Raw genomic sequence first — 10,962 nt, forward strand, 5'->3', positions numbered from 1 at the left:
CTAAGTCTTCGAGTCCCAACACTGTTTCACTTGGTAGACACACTTAGTTACATTCTATTTGATATTTCTGACTTGCCTGTAAGTAGTTTAGTAACAGACCATGTGGTAAAAATATAGATTCTATCTGGGTCAGGCAGCTCAGGCTCTGACAAGGCTGAAGGTTAATCTATGCTCAAGTGATGGGGAGTGACTTTGTGGCTTTCCTAACATATCTCATCAAATCTAAGATGCATCAGTGACTCATATCAATTTAGCCTTTTCTCACAAAGACCTGGAATTTAAATGTATGGCATTGATTTTTGAGGTAATAAAATATTCAAAATAATTTATCTGTGGAGCCAGCAAGGTGATTTTCTCATCATGCTATCAGAGTACCATAAAACATATTTTTCCTATTAAATTTTCCTTGTGCATTTGTTAGAATGAATTCAACATTTTAACATCTCTAAAAATGGGATGTGCTTTACAATGAGTGGTCTCTAAGACTCAATGGAAATATAGGTGGTGTGGTCACACCAGTATATACTAGATGAATATCAGTCCTGCCAGTGGCTATAACCAGGGCAGAAGTTTATCGTGTGTGATTAAGAGTGAAAATTCTAGAGCCAGACCACCAAGGTTTGAATCCTAATTCTGCCACTTATTAGCTGTGTGACCTGGGGCAAGGTATTTAACCTCCCTGTGCCTCAAGTTCTTTATCTTTACAATGGGGCTAAAAATGTTGCCCTCATAAAGGTGCGAGAGGACTGAACTAGTTAATATAAGTAAAGCACTTAGCACGGTGCCCATACATAGTAAATGTCCAATGAATGTCAGGCTTTTCCTTTTTAATAAGCACAAGTAGACTCACTACTTTAATAACACCCTTATCTTAATATGGTAGAAGGACATCTGAATTCATAAACCACCTATTATCCCTCCTAGTAAGTCAAATTACTACATCCTCACCCATTACCTTGAATCATTTATAGAATTGTCCTTATTTTGCAAATTAGAAAATCGGAATAAAAGACCTGCTTATATAAAGACAACAGAATTGTAACTAAAACCCAGGTTTTCTTATTGCCATTACAGTGAACTTCCTATCTAGACCATACCTAAGTACTACTGGCAATATATTTCTTATCTTTTAATCCCTTCATCTTCTTCTAACCCACCCTTTCACCATTTAACATCATTTAAACCATGGTCACTTTAGTCTCCAAAATGGGCAGTGCTGGTGGGAAGGCAGAAGTCCTTAATATCTATGTAAGATATTCATCAGATACCCACCAAAAATATATTTTTTAATGAAAGAAACAGAAAATCACCATTAGATTATCATAATAATAATTGCTTCAAGCAAGATCCCTTGGTGGGTGCTTTTAACTTTTTAGTAATTTTATTACTGGTTGAAAGGTTAAGCAGAAAACAGAATATATGCATATTGTTTCTGTTAGAAAACCTGAGCCAACAGGATTCTTCCTTTATGCCATGCTGGCATAGAAGAAAAGGCAGTGCTTCTTTGTTTCAATAAGAACATTTCCCCAGCGGCCCCCATCTCCAAGTTATCTGCCTTCTATGATTCAGGTAGAAAAAGCTAATAAGATAAAGTTGGCAATTATTTGATTACTTCCAGACACTGGAGACTGTTACAGTATCATAGAAGATATAGACCCTTGTCTCAAAGACAATAATGTAATGATTCGCACCAGTAACAAATATACAAGGAAAATTAAACAAGAAAAAAACTATGTTTTATAGTACCCTGGTAACAAGATGAGGAAATCCCCTTACTGGTCCCACAGATAAAACTTAATTTATTTTAAATATTTTGTCACCTCAAAATCAATGCCATACATTTAATTTTCAGACATTTGTGGGAAAAGACTCAATACATGTTCCCACTGCTGCCATAGTCCACCATTACCCACTGCAGAATGTTCTCAGGAAGAATTCTAACACTAAGAGGTGTTATGTGGGTATGGGCTCCTAAAATAAGTGTCAGAGAAGGGAAAGAGCTGGGAAGGAGCTCTGAACTTGTGAAGAAAATGAAAATATTCTATTCACGCAGCTCTACATGACAATCTGATCTTGGACAAGTTCCTTAACCTTGCTAAGTCAGTTTTCCTCATGTGTATAAAATTAAGGCTAGATTAAATAACACTTAGGACTGTCTAGCTCTACCCACTTGAATTAGAGATATAATTATTTGGGGAAATAACACTGCTGGATTCCCAACACTCCCATTTTTTTCAAGATTTCATTGACATAATAATTCAAGATATTCAACATTCCAGCTTTTGTTTGTTCCCCAATATAAGTGCTTCATATGTAATTTTTAGTGCCAATCCAACAGCATTTTAGAACAGAAGGCTATTGAGTGGTGATATGAACAACAAAATCAGCTGAGTCCAACTCCAGAGAACTGTTACAGCTCATGTGCATTCATTCAACAAATATTGACTGTAATGGTTTATATCAGTGATATATCTGTTTAGAAGGGCATAGTTAACTTCTCCAAGAAGCAGACAACAGATAAATCACGAGAGATAACAATGATCTTAAGTTAGTTAGTATGAGCAACACTCTATTGCTCCAATGCAAAAGAAACACAGAAACATTATACCTAGTGACTAATAACAATTGTAATAATGTAACAGTTAACATTTATCGAGGCTTTCTTTATGATCTATTTTACTGTCCCATTAAATGCTCATGACAATCCTCTGATGTAGGTACTATCACTAGCCCCACTTTACAAATGAGAAAGGCAAAGTGTAGAGAAGTTAACTAAACCAGGGTCATATAGCTAGCATGTGGTAGAGCCTCGAACACAGACAGGTCTGACTCCAGAGTCCCCACTTAGCCCTTGGAAACAAACACCCAACTTTTCTTGTCACACACAACCTTTGTTTTCTGAAATATATGTAACTATGAAGATATCTTGGTCAGCATTTAAGGATGAAAACATACAATGTAACAGAGGCTGTCAACTTCTTTTTGTCTCCAGACACTGACACTTGCAACACATTATCCCTCATCACAACCCAGTGATGGAGTTGAGGAAGAAATACCACCCAGCTAATCCTGATATACCCACCCTGAGAACTCCACAGTATACATACTCATATCTGTATTCAAAAGCAACACTACATATGGCTCCACCTAAATCTTGCTTGTGGCTCCAAAAGATTTTTAAATAAAATGTATATTCAAAGATTTTTGCCACATTTCTCTCATGCAAGACTCGTGTTAAAAAAATTTCATCATACTTCAATAGCAGCTTATAATAAAGAAAACTGAATTAATTAAAAAAAATTAAATGATATATCTGTTTATAAATTACAGGTATATTTCTACATAGATACTGCAGTAAACTAGGGAAGAGAACAATGAGTAAGATGAGTAATCCAGGGAGAGCAGATAGTGAACCCAAATCAGGAAGGACTGAGACATAGTCACATATAACTGGAAGGAAGAAGGTTCAACAATTAATCAAGCTAGCAGAAGTATAACAGGGCTTCCCTGGTGGCGCAGTGGTTAAGAATCCGCCTGCCAATGCAGGGGACATGGGTTCGAGCCCTGGTCCGGGAAGATCCCACATGCCGTGGAGCAGCTTAAGCCCGTGTGCCACAATTGCTAAGCCTGTGCTCTAGAGCTGGCGAGCCACAATTCCTGAAGCCCGGGCGCCTAGAGCCCATGCTCTGCAACAAGAGAAGCCACCGCAATGAGGAGCCTGCGCACCGCAACGAAGAGTAGCCCCTGCTCACCGCAACTAGAGAAAGCCCGCATCCAGCAACAATGACCCAATGCAGCCAAAAATAAATAAAGTTTTTAAAAATGTTATTTAAAAAAGTACAACTTTATTAAAAGGATGACTACTTCTACTAGACTGTTTATAAACTAGTTCCTGTACAACCAGTGGTTGCTCACTTTTTTTTAAACATCTTTATTGGAGTATAATTGTTTTCCAATGGTGCGTTCGTTTCTGCTGCATAACAAAGTGAATCAGCTATACATATACATACATCCCCATATTTCCTCCCTCTTGCATCTCTCCCCAACCCTCCCTATCCCACCCCTCTGGTGGTCACAAAGAACTAAGCTGATCTCCCTGTGCTATGCAGCTGCTTCCCACTAGCTAGCTATTTTACATTTGGTAGTATATGTATGTCAATGCCACTCTCTCACTTCGTCCTAGCTTACCCTTCCCCCTTCCCATGTCCTCAGGTCCATTCTCTATGTCTGCGTCTTTATTCCTGTCCTGCCCTGGTTGCTCACTTTTAAAGCCAGTAGTGAAATTAGTCATCTCTAATTTCACCCCTTATCTCAACTCTGCCAACATTAAAAACATCCCTAACTTGCCCTCCTTTTATTCGAGGTCAGAAAATGTGGTGGTTTTTTTTTTTTAATTTTATTTATTTATTTTTGGCTGCGTTGGGTTGTTTCTGCACGCAGGCTTTCTCTAGTTGCGGTGAGAGGGGCTTATTCTTTGTTGCAGTGCGCGGGCTTCTCATTGCTGTGGCTTCTCTTGTTGTGGAGCACAGGCTCTAGGCACATGGACTTCAGTAGTTGTGGCTTGCAGGCTCTAGAGCAGAGGCTCAGTAGTTGTGGTGCACAGGCTTCGCTGCTCCATGGCAACGTGGGATCGTCCCAGACCAGGGCTCGAAGCTGTGTCCCCTGCATTGGTAGGGGAGTCTTAACCACTGTGCCACCAGGGAAGCCCAGAATATGTGATTCTTGGACAAGATACTGTTTAAAGTACTGAACCAAAGCCCTCATTTGTGTCATTCTTGCCAAGTGAGGCCTTCCAACAGTCAGAAAGGCCCCTGCTACACAGGTAATGCTAAGAGTTTGGACTTTCCTACTTGAACCTGAGACTATGGGTCAGAGAATGCTATAAAAACTCCGTGCTATAAAATCTAGACATTTCTAGATCCTAGAACTGGGATACAGAGACATCAGCTCCTACTTTTACAATTCAGAACTTTACAAAGATGACTCAAAGGGGAGTCCCCCCTTCTATCCCTACTAGACAACAGAGGATTCCTACCCTTCCAATCATCCCGGCAGATGTCCCCTCTACTCCTCACCCCTCACCTCTATACCTTACTCATCCTTTCATACTTGGGGGCTCCTCTTTGTGACCATGGCTAAGTAGAGACCTGACACTGAACCCCTCAAATTTGACATTCTACTGTATACAGAAAACAAGTCACATGCAAACCAGGATACAGATGTTGTAACATCCCCTTGTAAAGTTACTTTGTAGGCATGGTCACCAGCTAGGAATCTGAAACTTCTATTAATCCATGAAAAAACTAACCAAAGCAGGGTCTGTTAGTTCAAAATAGTGATGCTATCAAAGTTCGTATTTCACCTCGTTGTCCCTTTCTGTTTTTACTCGTTCCCCACCTCACACCTTCTCTTTTCTCCTACTAGAAGTGAGAGTGTTGGGGAGGCTATGGCCACTGGCTTAGTCTACCAGCTAAACTTGCTTTAATCATATGTGCGGTGAAGAGGTCTAAAGGATAAGTAACAAGTGTACTTCCCTTGAACCTCCACTCCCAACTCATGATGTCAAGCCTATACCTTGCTGAAGACCCAAAGCGAAGTATTCTTCCAAGGGTCACCACTTTGCAATGGCAAAAGCATTGCCTAGGCTCAAACACCCTCCCATTATGTGAGTGTGGGGATGGTAACTAGGAGAGACGGAGCACAAAGGACATCAGTGGTCTAACAGGAACCCTGGGCTGAAGCATCCTGAAGAGGAAGAAGAGAATTGGGATCTTAATCATAATGCTTACAGTCTAAAGAATGTATGTGGACTACAGAATGGAGACAGATGTTTCTTTCTCTTCAAAACAAAAGAGTTATACCTTGGTGTGGGAAGAGACGGAGATAAGAGCATTTCTTAATATATTCCAGCACAGTTTTCAAGAGTTGTAACTGGTGAATGAATGCCAGGGGCTGAGCTCAAAGCCTCCCCCCACCTAGGTGTATTAACATTATTAGCTGCTAGTGTTTACTGAAATCACGTGAGAGGCATTACCATTTAATTCTTGAAACAAAACTGCCAAGTACCTACTACAAACGGAAGGGAAAATTTAAATAAAGCCTCAGGCAAGATCAAGGAGCTTGTTTACAACAAAGAGCTAATAAATGGTGGAATCATAAAACAAGTCTGCCCCATATTAAAGCACTGGTTTCTTCCACTAACAACACACAACATACCCTTCCAACTCAGTAATTTTGTATCAGACCTTTTTAATGACTCAAGTCTTTGCACGTCTTACTCTCTGCCTAGAGCAAACAACCTTCCATCCAATTTCTTTGATGGCAACTTTGTTCATTTTGGAGATCAGCTCAAGCATTCCCTCCTGAGCGAACTCATTCCTGATTCTTCCGGCCACTTAGCTGCTCCATCGCCTGTGCCTTAATAGCAGTCGCTCCATCTTCATTTCTCTGAAACAATACTTACCTGGGGTAGCGTAACTGTATACACTTATATATTTCCATCGAGTTCCTCACGATAGCCATACTTTGTCATCATCTCTCCCACCCTTACACTCCTCTCTCCTCCCTCCACCGCCACGCAGAGCCAAATAAATGAATGCTGAATGGAATAATAAATTATCAAAGAACAATATGTAGATCCTTTATGATCTACTCTATGCATCTTGGACATCTGATGCCACATTTCTTAAAAAATGAAAACAACTCACCAAAATAGAGAGAGATAAATATGAGGTGATGAATGTATTAACAAGATGGAGGAATCTTTTCACAACATGTGTATATCAAATCATCACGACATACACTTTAAATATCTTACAATTTTGTCAATTATACCTCAACAAAGCTGGGAAAAAATTAGCTATGGGTGGCAATAAGAAAAAATACAGTTGATGGATGTTAACTAGACTTATATACAAATATCAAATATACAAATATCGAATCATTATGTTGTATACCTGAAACTAATATATGTCAATCATATATCACTACGAAAAATAAAGTGCATACTCTAGAGTTTTGCTGTTAAGTAGGGCTCTGGATCATTTGTATAATATAGACATTTAAACAACACAGGGAAAGCTAGACAGCATTCAAAAAAAGTGAGACAATAATGAACATAAAACTTTGTCCAAAAAAATAATTTAGAAACTAGAAACAGCCTGAAAAATGGAAGTAGCATTATTTTTGTTGGTTCCAATATTAGGAAGACCAAAATGTGAGATTGTCTTGAAAGGCAAAATTAAGAGTAATATGTGGAAGACACAGAAAAAATCATGGCTTAATTGAAGCAATATACTATAAAACAAAGCATTCCAATTGCAGGAAACGCTCAATTTCCAAAAACACTCAAAAGTTATGTGGCACCTTGATGAAACACAATTGAAGGAACGCAATCTACTCCCCTGATATTCTGATCTTCTTTCATATAATTCCAGAATATTTACAATAGTCCCAGATTTCTAGTTCAGATCCATTTTCTTTTACAAAATTATCAAATTCATTAGATTTTGAAAATATTGGCCCAAGGTTTCTTACTGGGCCTGTTTTCCAAATGACCTGATATTTTTGCTATTTTATCTTTATTCCAGGTTCTTGGCTTGGACAGGCTACATAGTATATTGCAAAACAGGGAGGTCAGAGTTGGACAGGTGAAGCATTTTTTAAATTTCCCTTATGATGTTTTCTCCCACCAAAACCTTTCTAGAACCTGACAAGTTTCCATGCCAGTCATCAATTTATAGTCTCTCAGCTCCAAATTCACCCAGACGGGGCTCACCTGCTGCTTTCTGGCAGCTCCACCATCAGTAAACAAGGTGGGTATAAAGACACCAGGTAGTTCTCTGCCCCAGTCACAGTCTCAGAATGTATGGTTCTCCTTGGCGACCTCACAGACCTGGCCCAGGCTGGTGATCACCTTCCCAACTTTCCCAATACAAACCCCTTACGCTCCAGGTGTCCAGCCAGCACTGTCCAGCATGCAGAAAGAATCCTCACTCCCTCTCCAGGCCCACACCCAGACACCACCTGCAGCTTCCCTGAACCTTGGAGAATGGCTTCCTGCTTGCCTAGTAACTGAAAACCGACTCTGGTCTGGACAAACCAGTAAACTGTGCCATCAAGTGACTGCAGCTACAAGCTCTGACCCCAACTCTTAGCTCCTTCTTAAAAGGTTGTCCTTCCTTGAGCACTCTCCCTTATTTCTGGGGTACCATATAGAGCTCTCTTATATATCTCTTTTGTCACAATTTAAAACTTTTTTTCCCCCTGTGGAACCCGGGAGAGAGGGAGGCAGCCAGGTCCAGGGAAACACCACTTCTTCAGCTGCTGCAAATGCTGAACTCCTGGGAGTCTGACCAGTTTAAACCTTTTTTTTATATTAAGCTTCTCTTGTTTACAATCACTGTGTGGTTTCTGTTTCTAGATTGGACCCAGACTGATAGTTTCCCATCAAGCCAGGCTCAAAGAAGCAACACAATGAAAACCAGCCACTGAAAGTTTCCCTAGACTTAGTCCTAGATCTGTAAAATAGTTCATGTACCTGATGAAATGCAGAATATATAAAAACTCAAAAATCTTAAAAGTTTTCAGGGCTCAAGAGGTTAGAAAGCTTATAACCAAGTCATCCAAAATACAAAAATGTTAATCTTATTTGATAAACTGCAATATCAAAAAAGAAATCTCTTCCATAATAGGTTTAATTTACCTCATTTTAAAAAGGATTTGCAGGACATCACATAAATAAAAGACGTGGTTTCTCCTATCTTGAGCTTACAACCTTATATAGGAAATCAGGCTTAGAATTATCAATTAACACTTTAAATTTACATGTTTCTGGTTATACATCATTATGTAAGAGACACTATCAAGGAGACAAAACAAAATCAATCATCTAATACTTTTTGAGACATTTTCTCCCCTAAGGATACAAATTTGCTACAAGAGGAATATCAAAAACATAAACAAGAAATATAACAGCTAAATGAGTGATGGGGAAGGAAAATGGAGAGCCAACCTACCAGAGTTTGGAAGGTGAGAATGTTTGGAAAAGTAAGCATAAACTCTGTCAGAGCTTTAAAGAAATGGCAGAGTAAGCTTTAAATAACCAGAATGAAAGAAAACTGAGTATTTCAAGTATGAGAAATAATATGCATAAAGGTGAGAACATACACAGAAAGTTTGGGAGAATCTGAGTAAAGCAATTTAGCTGCAGCAAACTTGCTGAAATAAATCAGTAAGATTACAGTGGCGGTGTGTACAACAGTATCTTGTAAACACTAGTCAGGATGTCTTTGGATGTATGAACTGAAAATGAGGGGAAGAATGGTCATGGGTGAAATAAATATTAGGAGGCAAATGGACTAGTCTCCGTTAATGTAACGAAGTTGCTACGTTGTAAAAAAAAAGTTGTTACGCAGACATGTCTGGTCTACCATAAGGACAATGTAGAATAAACTGGGAGGGTAAAAAACTAATACTTTTGTTCAAAAAAGGAAAATGATCTTAGCCACAGATGAATTTTGTTCCCTTTCATGCTACTTGCCTATTGTCAAGTTTACTTCTTGAGAGCACTTCTAACAAAGAGGTTTTGAGACATAGTGAAAGGTGGGACAGGAAAAAAGGAAACAAATTCAAAGTAATGAGTGATTCCACATATTCAAAACATAGGGGGGAAAAAAGAAATCTTGTCATGATTTATCTTCAGGCAACATTTTGGTATAACTGCATATGATTTAACAAGACATTATCCGAAACATTAAATACAAAATAATAACCCCCCAAATCCACATTTATAAATTTCAACAAGAAATAACATAACTAGAGAGACATATAACCCAAACAAACCCAAGAAGACAGAGTTCCTCAGTTTGATCAGAAATCTCTATGAAGCTGAAATGAATTGTCCCAGAAAAAACTGAGAGTTCTTACTGATAACAAAGAAAATACAGTTGAGTTTCAAGTCTTCACATATGCATCACACTTTTATCGCTTGATCTCAAATAATTTTTGGAATTAGGTTAAATTTTTTCATGCTCAATTAAAAATCTGAAATGTCTTATTAAAATTTTATCACTTTTTCTATTTAATATTTTTCAATATACCTAAAAGAGAGAAAAAGGTTGATAAAACTTTATATTCACAATTCTATTTTTAAAACTAATTGTTCTCATCTGCTTTAAATTCCCAACTCAGCAGTCTCAATACTGTTGTCTCCTTTTTTTCCTCTGGAAATCTCAAAATAAAAAATACTGAAATACTTAACAATTAATTAAATCAATTCCTTAAAGAATTTATTGAACATTTATCATTTACATTTTTTTCTTGTTTGAATCTCCTATATATTTTTTGAAAGGTTAGAATTAATCATTTAAAGTTCTCTTTTTTGCTAAAAAACTTAAACTTCCATATTTAATACAAAAGGAAAAATACTCTGGGGTAAGTATAATCAAGTTTCTTAAAATACTAGTTATAACAAAATTTTAGAACAGGCTTATCTTATTTAGTACTGGATATATGTTCTTGCAAATGGAAGAACTAACCAAATCAGTGCTACTCAGAGTCAACACAGCATAATAATCCCTTTGGAGATGCTTTCTAGGTATACTAAACATATTATATCTGATCAACAGATAATATGTAATTATCTGCTATCTTTGTCTGCTCTGCCTTTAGAATTCGTTGGATACTGGATTTCACTGGAACATGCTCCGCTCAGATCTATGTTCATCCACTTAAAATCTATCTGCACTTTTAACAACCACATTTCAATCATCAAAGTAATGTCTTGTTTGATTGTATGCAAACTATCTCCTGTGAAGCAGAAGACCATAATCAGAAATAGAATGTCTGCGGCAAAAACACCTCCACAGAGTAAACACAACAAACTTATTAGCAAGTGACTCTCAAACTGGGCAAAAAGAATAGTACAGTGACTGACTCACTAGGCAAGGAAAAGAAAGACAG

The sequence above is a fragment of the Lagenorhynchus albirostris genome, chromosome 14 (assembly GCF_949774975.1).
Source record: "Lagenorhynchus albirostris chromosome 14, mLagAlb1.1, whole genome shotgun sequence".
NCBI lineage: Eukaryota > Metazoa > Chordata > Mammalia > Artiodactyla > Delphinidae > Lagenorhynchus > Lagenorhynchus albirostris.